The sequence below is a fragment of the Saimiri boliviensis genome, chromosome 2, assembly GCF_048565385.1.
Source record: "Saimiri boliviensis isolate mSaiBol1 chromosome 2, mSaiBol1.pri, whole genome shotgun sequence".
Taxonomy (NCBI): Eukaryota; Metazoa; Chordata; class Mammalia; order Primates; family Cebidae; genus Saimiri; species Saimiri boliviensis.
In genome coordinates this window covers 227,257,610-227,269,845 of record NC_133450.1, presented here as the reverse complement: position 1 = coordinate 227,269,845, position 12,236 = coordinate 227,257,610, and positions in this window count along the sequence as shown.

Here is a 12,236-nt window from a genome sequence, read left to right as displayed (position 1 = left end):
AGTGGCCCAACATCCTGTTACAGAAATCTTGGCACTCAAGTCTAGATCTTTTGACAGAGTAGTTTGTAGGTTTGGTGAAATAATCTTTTATGATGTTTATTAAAATCTGCAGACAGATTTAGAAGCAATGTTAGATCTTGAAACAACATTATCTGAAGAACTACCCATTAAACCACTGATTTAGAAAGAAAAGGTGTGGTTTCCAAGTTCTTATTTGGAAAAAAAGGAATTGCTCATAGAGGTCAAGAATACTGTCAAATAGAAGGCTTGTTTATTTTCTGAAATCACCATTAATTTCTAACTTAAAAAAACTTATAAAGTCTTGTGCCGGGCATTGTAACACCCGATGAAGTTGGTACACATTATTCTGTTTTACACAAGAGAAAACTACAGCATAAAGATGTTAAGTAACCTTCTCCTTAGGTCATATCACTTGTAATGGCAGAGCTATGATCTGAACCCAGGCCATCCTTGTCCAGGGATCATGTTATTAAAACTACATTATGCTGTCTCTCAAAGACAGATGCCAAGAAGAAAGACAGTCCAACAGATCTGGCCATTATCAAAGGTTGACTGCTTATGGCCATGGTGGAGATAGAAGTTTATGAAAGGGAGAGAATTTAAAACAGTTGACTGAAGACTCCTGACAAAGAACCACCAAAGCTTTAACATTCTAGTGCACTCATCATTCAGCATACCTGATGAAATTTCTGCAGTGTAATTATCTCCCATGGCTAAATTTTTATTGTCTACCTCCAACATTCTGACTGCCTTGAGAAGACTAGTATAGGATGTTAATGTCATATATTCCATAGAGATACTTAGATGATTATATCAACTTAAAAGAGATGATTATTCAGTGACAGTGTGCATTTGATGAAAAAAACTTTTGCAAAGCTGACGCAGTAATTTGAATACAGCAAACAATAAGCAAATAAACAAATAAAAGCTCTTCCTGGCTTTACTATAGATTTAAAAATTAAATTTGCTTTCAAAAAGCTGGTTATTCTTCCATATGTGCTGTAAAATTTATGAAAAATGAGTCATAAAATAACTTGTTCATCCCTCAAACTGTTCAGATTTACCCTTTTATGTCTTATAGGGAAAAGAGAATTGTATAGCGCTCACTTTCAAAGATGCTACTGTGTGCATTGTGGGCTGAACAATTGTTGAATGCCAGGAAGTGGCAGCAAGAATAACACCTAATATTTGTATGTGTTGCCTTTTATAAGTCACTTCTTCATACAGTATTTCATTTATACCAATCCCGAGATATAGAAATTCTCTCCCCCAAGCCCATGGACAGCTCAGGCTCACTGAGGTTCGGAGACTTGTCGCCAGTCACAGCGGCCATGCATAGAGTGCCTGGGCCTCAAACCCAGGTCCGCACATGCCAAGCCCAGGGCTCGTTTCCTTACACGGCTGCCACCCGAATTCCTTCTTTTTTATCCCCATGGTAAAGTGCCCCTGAAAAATTTGCTCCCGTATCCAGCTGTCTGCAGGCAAAGGAAGCCAGCATGGTGTGCTTTATCCTTTCTTGGTGAACCCAACCTATGCTCGGCACACCATAGAATAGATTTTAAAATTTCAGTGGCCCTTGAGCTCCAGTGACACATTTTGAGGTTTTCTTTTGCAACTAGATGTCTTATAGCTGTGGTGAAACTCCAGTCTCATTCAAGATTTGGTCCATATACTCAGGGCTGACCTAAAATTGTATTGATTTCAAAACTAGCATGTCATGCACTTTGACATCCATCTCCTGATATTCTTATTGAAGGGACAGATGTATGTTTCCAAAAACCATAATCTAAAATTTTTCATGAGATTTGAGGCCTAACTATATTAATATTGTTTAACTGCTAGACCCTTAAATTCTCACATTGCTACTTTTGCCTTATCTATGCTAGATACAGGGGATACAGTTAGTGTAGGCAAGGCACAATAGAATGGTAAAGACCCATTCCTTGCTTTCAAGTAGTTCATAATCTCAATGGGGAATCTGACAGTCCTATCCATAGAATTATTACCAGATTTATAACCAAAGAGTTAACTCATGTCTAGGCATCTTATCATGGTGATTTAGCCTTGCTAGGTATTTTCTGTTTGCTCCTTGACATCCATCCTCTCTTCTACCCCTCTCCACTCCCCACTTTTGTGTCCTTGGGGCTGACATTTACTACTGGATCAAAGGGTTACCTTGCCTTCTGGTTGAGTTTACCCTTTGGGAAAGAGAGATCAAAGTATTTTTTCCTTTGCCTCCCTCCTTGCTGGGCTGTACCTCTCTTGGTGTAGACTGTATCCCTCTACCTGAAACCATAGCTCATATTGGTGGCCCAATCTTAAAGCCACAGCTACCATTTTTTTCTCTAGATTTCTGAACCTCCCCATCCCCAATCTTCAGGATGATAAAGTTCTGCATTGTTGCTAGTCCTACAGTACTATCCCTTGTTAGTTTCCCTTAATCCTACCCACAACTTTGTAAATATTTTTTTTACTAAACTTTCCTTGATTATTTCATTTGAATGTATCATCTGACTTTCTAAGGCCCCTATGTCATTCAATATTCTCCATGACGTGGTTCTAAACTCTTAATCCAGCCACATCTGTCAGTGAAGCTCATTCACAGTCTCTACCCTCTTTTCAGAAACCTCATGATGGAGTCACACTCTGAAAGGGTTTACTCATTAGTCCTTCTCATCACTCAAGGGCAACATATGCTACCTTGTTCATGTAGACTCATGACCCCACCCCAGGGTCAAAATTAAACTCGCCTTCCTCACTGCTCTTGATACCCGATTAAATGCTGAAGCATTGCTTATTTCACTTGACTTTCGCTCCTCTTATTTGCATGCCTGTCTTCCTTATCAGGCTGCTGCTACCGAGGGCGGGGCTTCCTTCCTGCTCAGGTCTGGAAACCAGTCCTCCACAAGGTAGGGAGCAATGACTGTGTGTTCAACTGACGAATGGGCTTGCTTGCAGGATGAATATGCGATTGTTTGGTGGTTAATAATTCTATATGGGATAGTCTAAACTATTTTCTTTTGCTGTCCTTCCCCACTCCTTTGCTATGGATGCAAGATTAGAGGAAGGGATTTGAAATATATCAATTACATTTATCATCAACAATTCTGATGAAAGCATATATTGATAAGGCTAGTACTTGTCAAGGATAAAAGATGTCTTTGGAGTCGAGATAGAAATTGAAATGTTCTTTCTTCCAATGACAGTGGCTTTTGAGCACTAACTCTTCTATGAGAACTCTATAATAGCATTTGTTTTAGTGAGGGTAAATTTGGCTTGGCTTGACATGGTAGAAAGTAAAAGAAGTCAAATGCAACTCTGCTTAGAGAGCACTTCCTTCTACCAGCCACAACCCTATTTCCAGAGAAGACCTCCCGTATAAAACATAATGGTTATGGGGTGTAGAGTAGATTGACAAGGTCACTTGTCTTTGGCCAGTGAAGTTTGGGGCTTGGGTCAAGAGTTAGCTTTCCTTTTCTTTTGCTTGCTAAGCAAACCCATGCTCCTTCTCAGTAAGGGAGGTGTCTTGTTTTGTCCTAAAGTTAAGCACTTTTCTAACACATTTTCAGTAATTAGATCTGTTTTCTCCTTATAGCTCAATGCTTTTCATGGAAGTTAATGTTTAACTGTTTTATTGCCAGCACAGCTTCCCAACATGTGAGTTACACAGAAGCTATTTGCCCCTGGACCTGAACAATCTATATAGGCTTTCTTTATAACTCGATCAGCACTGTCACTAATGCAAATCTATCTCCCACATGAGGAGCGACATTAATTTTATATTGTTTATATACTCTTGCCATAAGGTTAAGCAATTTCTACTAATAAGCTTGATGAAATTGCATTACCTTAATGAAATGCACTTTACTGATAAAGAAGAATGTCACTTTCACAAGTGGAAGCACTGTTAGCAAATTTTTACGAGAGAATTCCCAAAATCATATCTTAATTGCTTGGACAGCTGTGTAGTTTACATAACGAGCAAACAATGCCAAGGTTTTTTATTTCCTTTGTCAGCTGTACTGGATGTTAGTATGCATGGTGGACCTTTTTTGGGCCTTTTATTACTTGATTGCAAATCATTCTTCATTGTTGCCCAAATTTATGGAAGGACATTGCTCCCTGAGGTGCCATTTCCTTTCAGGTCTGTAACTGAACATGACTGATGGCGCCAGGGTAACAGTTGCTTATTACGGCGTTCACTGAGCTGTGATTGCTCCAATACTTTATGTTGGCAGATGTGTTTCCCTAGGAACAGCATCTCTGAGACAGAGGTCATTGATCAAACCCCCTCTGGCTGTTCCATTATGTGCAAATTATTGCTAAAAGCAGAGCGGCTGCAAGGGAGGTGGTGTGTACTCATTGCACATACCAGGGAGGGAAGTCCAAGAAAAAAAAAAGACGAGCGTAATGAAGCAGAAAAGAAATTCTACCTAAACTAAAACAATGTTTTTATAATGTGAATTAATAAGAAAAAGGGGAAATTAAGTGACTCTGAGAGACGTGCAATGAAAGAAAAGTAGAATTTTATCATTCTGGGGTAACTTCTAAAATTGGACTTGCTGACAGCATCCTTAGCAGCTGTCCAATTTAGATGAGGCCATGTGTGTGAGCTGTACCCAGAGCACTGTCATCCTGATACGGTAAAGATTAAGGTACTTAAGTGGCCGGCACACAGCACTCTCTTTAGCCCATTTCTGGCCAAATGTTTAGAAAATCCCTTAGACATACAGGGAACAATTGCAGACATGCTTCCTGTCCCTTAGCTTCCCAGGGTAGTGATGGAAGTGATAATGGATTGACTGGTGAATGGGAGGCACTAACATCTAGATCAGCCTTTGCTCAGGCTTGGTGGAGCAGGGCTTCTTATTTTTTTGCTCAGCTGTAGCAGCAGCTCTTCCCAATAGATGTCTATTTTTGGAAAGACCAGTGGGTTCCCCCTGTGAGTGTTTCTGATCTTTGCTGGCTTCAGTGAGACTAGAGGATGGCTCAGGTGGAGCACATGGCCTGCACACCTCGTGCTGGGCATTCCTAGTCACAAGCCTATACCACTCCATATCTCGCACCTGCTTGCTTTTTAGTGTTGGCAAGACTCACTATTTTTATTTTTGTAATTCAGTCCTTTTTATCTGTAAAGTCTTTCCTTATATTGAGTTAGATTCTTCCCAGAGTATAAGTCATTCCTTTCACACATTTTGGAGGCTGCAGAAACACTGTGTGCCAATTCCTGGGACATCGATATGGCCTTTGGTTATATTGCTAGAGTCCCTCCTAAATATTGTATTTACCTCCAGGGTAACTTGACGTAACCCCCCCTCCCCGCCCCTGTAACTCCCAAGGAAACGAGGAGTACAGGAGCTCCTTTATTTGCAAACATAATGGGTGCCAGAAGGCTAAGTAGGCTTTATTTCTATAATTTCATAGTGACTGCTAATGTTCTCTGTTGGTGGCAGCCAGATTTGAAAGCTTTCTTCTCTGGTGGTTGTTGTGGTATGAGTAATGAAGTACATTCATTAACAAAAGAATGCTTTTCAAAAAGAGGGAAAAGCATTCCTATAAAAGATGAACACATCTCAAAGATTTTAAGTCATTAATTAAATGAGGGAACTAATAAGATGTTAGGACTAGTTCAAAGGAAAATCCAAAGAACAGATGCATTTATGGGTCAGGGATATTGAAATGAATTTGCAAATGCATTTAAAACTGCAGTGGGGGGGATTTAAATTAATTTGTGTGTCTATAGATAAGAATTGTTTGCATTGCTATTGGTTTCTAAGAGTTAAACTTAATCTCTATGGAATTATGAACAGCCTAGTCAAAAACAAAGGCACATAACCCTGTATGTTTAGAAAATACCTGGAGTGTTCTGACATTCCATTGAAAGGATATCCAGTTATGCTTTGATTAATCATCTTTAGATTTGGAAATAATGGGATGCACTGCATGCAGCTACACCACTGAACTCTCAGGAATCCTGATGCTGAATTCACTCGCTAGGTGACCTCTACCCTCCCCTCCTCAACGAGGCCTCTGCTTTAGTCACTCTGTCCAGTGCCTACTTCTCTACACACATGTTCATTTTCTCTGGGCTTTAGCCTGTGCTCCCACTCTAGCCCGAGTTTTCTTAAGCGATAGTTTCAACCACTGAAATCCTAATAGTCCTTTAAGCAAAATACCTTGATAATATTTCTTCCAAGATTCCATCACCAGTCTCCCTTTATTCTGCATTCCTATTTTACTTTCAATCTGTTGACAGTGCTGAACTTTACCTGAGCCCTGTGCTCTTGAAAAATAGCAATGGTTAAAAGATTTCCCTAATCTTTTGTGTTCCAGGAAATAACTTAACAGCAAAGAATGATTCTTCCCCATATGACTTGGATAATACTTGCAAATGAGCCCTTGTCTACTCATGACAAGGCCAGACAGGCTCTCAAAATTCCTGTTCTTTGTCTCATAAATGATTAGCTGAACTATTTGTCCCCATTGACCAATCTGGACAAAAAACTAATATGACTTGACCAAACTTTGGTTAGGTGCCATTCTTTGTCCTGCATCCCTGAACTTTGGTTTATTCCTGAGCATGGGACACAGAGCAACATCTCCTTAACCGCTCTCCAGAGCTGTTACTTCCTATTGTCCTCAGGAAAAAAATACTCTCGTATCAACTAGCTGATAATGCCACCCGCTCAGCTCAGACCCTCACATGTGATTCTTTCCAGCCTGTTCATTCCTCCCTGTTTAAAGAAAGCTTTTTATTTGTAACCTTTGAGTTGCCTGCACATCTTCCCAAAGGAGCATTCTCCTTATTGCAATTTTGCCTCCATCACTTCATCATAATAATTCCCCTCTCCCCATTGCAGTAGTCTTTTAAAATGAAATCTCTGCTTACCAGAGTCTGAATTTGTTTTATCTGATACAGTTCCTTAATACCAAACTCTCTAGTATAATTTGATTATTCATAGATTGGTTTATTGGTATTTAATAGTATTTATACCCAAGGAATTGAAAGCAACTTATAAAATAAGAGGATTAAACAAATTATTGAAAGAATCAGATAAAAAAATAAGGCCAAGAATGTGATAACTACATAAATAAAAATAACAAACAAATATATAATACATGGGGTCCTATACAGTTGCTGAGTTAAGCCACAAATTTGACTGGGTTTCCTAGTAAACAAAGCAAGGAGGGAAGTTTTTTCAGTTATAAAATATATAGGTTCTACATTAAAAAAAAAAAAAGAAAAATACAACTGGTTGTAAATAATTCATCTGCCAGTCTTTGTACCCCAACAAGATGGTAACCTACTAAAAGGCAAAGTATGCGACTTCTTGAGGACAGAAAGATTAGACTAAATAATAGCCATAATAATGATTACCATTTATTTAGGGCTGGCATTGCCTTATAATTTTAACACAATTAATTTTAACCCAATTAAGTTTTTTTTGTAACACAATTTTGCTCTAATATTATTTAGGAACTGAGTGTATCGGCTTCTTGAGAAATGTGTTTATGCGTCTTCCTCCCAGAGAGTAGGAGATTGAAATATGAAACAATCTATTAGCGTAGATATTTTAAGTAGGTAACTTTAAGTAGTAAAGTAACCTTTAAAGGAATACAGAAGGAAAGAAAGATGTTTTTCAGTTTTAACTTGTCTCAGGATTTCCCTTCCAGTTTCTTCAGATTACTGGAGCATGGGATTAAGTAGAGCAGATGACTGGACAACAGGCTGGGGCCATAATTTAGGAGTTTTTGAGTGCTGATGGGAGAGTTTGCAGGTAATGAGCTAGACATTGGGATACCATTGAACATTTTGAGTAGGAGAAGTTGCATTGTTAGAGCTACGCTTTAGCAAGAGTCATCCAGTAGAAGCATTTGGGATTACTTGGAGAAGGATAAAATGAGAGGGGAGGTAATACAGCAATTCTAAGAGTTAGAGAGTAAGTTTGAAATATAATGGAAAGGAGTGATTGCAAGTGTCACTTCACACAGACCCATAGAATTTGGAAGATAATGGCTGTTAGATGAAGCCTGGACCTAGAAGGAAAAGATGATATACAGCTTGGCAACTCCTTTGCACGGCTTGAAAGATGGTAAAGAATATTAACAAAATGGAAAATTCTGGGAAAGAACGTGTATGGAGCAAAGCAGTTGTGTTCAACTTTGCAACTACTGATTTTGAGGTGTAAATGAAGATTCGCTCAGATGAAGAGATCTAGGTTATTGAGACTGTTAGGAGGGATGGAATCACAGAAGAAAAGACTGTAAAGAGCAAAGTCCTGGGGTGAGAACAGAGTCAGGAAGCTGCCTGCACTTGAGGGAGTGGAAGGAAAAAGTAGAGCTACAAATGGAGCAGAGATTGAGCAGAGAGGTATGAGGAGAGCCAGTTTCAGTGGTGAAAAGAGAGAAGCTTCAATGAGACTGCGGTCAACAATGTGAGATACTACAGAGAAGGGATAGACGGCAGGCAGTGAGATTAGCTCATTGAAAGAGAAGGCTGATGCCAGATTGTAAGGGTTTAGGAGTGAGCGGGAAGGCAGGGCAGCAACTAGAATACTTGTTCAACAATGTGTTGTGAAAGTAAAAATACATTGTCCACCCCCCCCACCCCACAAATCGCTAAAAAAACCTCAATCTGGAAACCACTTAAAGCAAACCTGCCTCCCATTTTATTCAAAGTCACCCCTCTGCCCACTGAGATAGATACATACCTAATTGCTTCCCTCTGGCTTCTAGTCTTCCTACCTTTGTTTCAAGTTATCTTGCATTTCCAGACCTAACCAGTGTACTTCTTACGCATATTGATTAATGTCTCATGTCTCCCTAAAATGTATAAAACCAAGCTGTGCCCCAACCACCTTGGGCACATGTGGTCAGTACTTCCTGAGGCTGTGTTATGGGTGCATCCTCATTTTCGGCAAAATAAACTTTCTAAATTAATTGAAACTTGTCTCAGATTTTCTGGGTTCACATTGTGCATAATTAAAAAGAGAAGATAAAAATAAAAAGAAAAGGTTAAAAAAAAAAAGAAGGTGAAACTAAAGAGCAAGTAAAAAGCAAGACAAGAAATGATAGTTTGATTGGAGTGGAGGGAAATGTTTTAGGATGTGGAAAAATTGAGCCTGATACTAAACTGCGTTGAAAGAGCTTTGGGAGATGGGTTGAAAATGACAAACAGAGAGGGAAAAACGTTCTTGAGAATAACAGGAGGGGATGAATTAAACGGCATATTAGAGAAATAGTTTGAGATTAAGTAAAGGAAAGTTGATGAAGCTCCTATTTGATTGAATTAATCTTGGTAAGGTGAAATTGAGGGGTCTCTGACGGGGTTAGATGTGGGTGTTTAGGAGAATAAAGAAATTTTAAATTCCTGTCCAAGGAGTATGTAAAAGATCCAACAGTGGACAAAGAGATCTTCAGGCAGCTTTGGGAACTCACTTCAGGTTAATCGAGTTTCATTTATAGAAGTGCATTTTATAAAATGCTTGTCAGCAGATGTGGGGGTGTATCTTGAGGGGAAGCAAAATATTGGGGTGTGTTTGAAGGTAAGGCAGTAGAGTATCAGAAGAGGGAGGGATTATTTTATTATAGTGATGATTGGATTGGAAAAATGACTGGTCTTTGGGTCAAGGTCAATCAGAGAGTCAAGTGAGTCCAGAAGAGAGCCCCTAGGAGAGATGGCAGAGTTGCCATGGGAGGTCTTTACATTCCAGGATCCACTATGACATGCAAAAGGCAATGGCAAAGGTGTAAGGTTGCTACTTGATGTGGGTGCTTGGAAAGAAAGAAGACTGATTGGGTGGAAGATCTCTACAGTTTTAGAGAAGTTGTTGCATGAAGGTAAAGGGCTCAGAAGTGGTTCTATATGTGGTCTTCATGAGAACAGTGTGGACACATGGTTGAAAAAGGTTTTGGAGGCCAAAGATAATTCTTCTTTAGGTGAATCTTCCTGAGATGAAACAACAGCAGCAACAACAAGTGGGTGGATGTAAATAAAGTTAAAAGTATAAATCATTTATTCCCATTTTAAACTGGAGTTGTTTTAAAAATGTTAGACAGATAATATGACAGATTCTCTTTTTTTTTTTTTTGAGACGGAGTCTTGCTCTATGACAGATTCTTTCTATAGCCAGTGGGCACGTGTGTATATGTGTGTGTGTGTGTGTGTTTGTGTGTGTGTGTGCACACACGCCTGTGCAAACATGTGTGCTGAAAACAAAGATAAAGATGGAGGGGGCTGCAAGGCCTAGTGGCAAAGTTCTGTTATGAAGCCACAACCAGATTTTTCCCCTCATTTTCTTGCTAGTCTTGGGCCATTTCACTGCTAATCTACACATCCATCAAACAAAGGGAAATGGAGAACTGAATCATAAATCTGTCAATTTTGCTATTCTTGGTGGTTCAGGTTAAAGTTTTGGTGGGGGCAAAGTTTGAAAAATGAAAAATGACAAAAATCAGATTTCCTGATTGTGGGACCATTGTTATTGATAATGAGTCAAATACTTGAAATGCTACACCTAGCCCAGATTTATGGCTTCTTTAGGTGTTCTATAGAATTGAAATACCTTTTTTTCAGTGAAATCTGGTTGCTAACCTGCTTTTCTTTAAGATTTTTGTGCTTTTTATTTTTTGTCAGACAGAAAGCAACAGCAAACAGCCTTTAGAACATCTGGGGAAATAAAATGTAGGGGGTATGAATTTCACAGGCCACAGACTCAGATGTGAAAAAAAAACGAAATTTAGCATCTAATTCATACCCCTTTTTGGCTGAAAGCAGAAAACTTGGTCGTGCTGATTTAAGACAAACTGTCAACTTTATTTTTCAGCCTTTTTAGAGAAAGATGCTCAAAGCCAGGGCTCTTACACTCCCATTTCTATTCCCCAGCATGGCAGCTAAGCTCTTGGGGCTTTGGTGCTTCACTGTGTTGAGAAAAGAGGGCACCTGGCTCACGATTGTCCTCTGTCCACAGAGGAATGTCTTATGTTGGCTGGTCATTTGTTCATTGTTCTCTGTCTATGACTGATAACCACTGTGATGACTTCACAGCCATGGCCTCTGGTCATGTCAGGTCATCTGTTTCTTCTTTGAGCTACTCATGAGGTATTGCTGGTTCACGAGCCATCTCTCAGCCATATGTGAGCCTCTCTTGTGGGGTCCTGGAGGTTTTCTGATGTTCTATGCACTTTCCCTGGGTTGTCTAAGACTTTGAAGTTTGCCCACACCAGCCTACCTGGACCCTCACTTAGCCTTTGATACTCTACAGTTCTGATACTACAGTGGATATATAAGGTTTCTCTCTAAGGCCTGTAGCTCTCCATTGGCTATGCCCTGAGATATGAGGCATAGGCACTCTCTGATCTGGTACTTCCCGAAACCTATGTAATGTTTTCATTAACCTTCAACTAACTTCACCCCGGGCTGTGACTTTGTAGGTGGAACAAGATATCCTTTCTCAAAAACACCACGATGCTTTCATCTCTTCAGCCCTTCTGCTTCATTTTATCACTCCACTTCATTTGGTTTCAGAAAACTTGCTTTTACAATATCAAGTTTCTCCCCAAATTTATTATTTATAGTTTAAATTTTATATACTTTAGTCATGTTAAAATCAAGGTTTTGAACACTAAAGCTTTGCTTAGCTTTGAAAAAACACATGTCCATCAACTTTCAATACTACTTTATCATGAAATTTTAAATCATTTCAGATACAAAGTGGAATTGTTTTCTGAAGATTCATTGGATAATAAAATGTGGCTTAAAAGATGAGCCTTGGACAGTAGAGAAGGACTTTTCTTTACTCGGAGTTGCAGGCTTCCAGTCTAGATTCAAGAGTTATCCCATGCTTTGAGCAAAAGGTTACTTTTGACTAGGGTGACCATAAAATGTATCTTTCAAAGTAGGGCAATGATGAGAGTGAAAGGGGAAGCCATTAATAATTATGCCAAGAAATCTGGCATACACTAGGACTATCCCAAGAAACCCTGGATGTCGGGTCATCCTGCTTTTGATCTGGAGGACAGTGTAAGATCTAGTGAAAGCTGCAGTGGCCTGTAAGAGCATAAACCAAAGATAATGGAACAGATTCAGTTAACTGAAACTCAAGCACGAGATTGTCTTTCCGTATATTCTTTTTTCTTTATATACTTTAGTGAGGCCCGATTCAAGGATTTCAGCCTAGCAAGATGAAGAAAAAATGTTGAATAATAAAAATTGG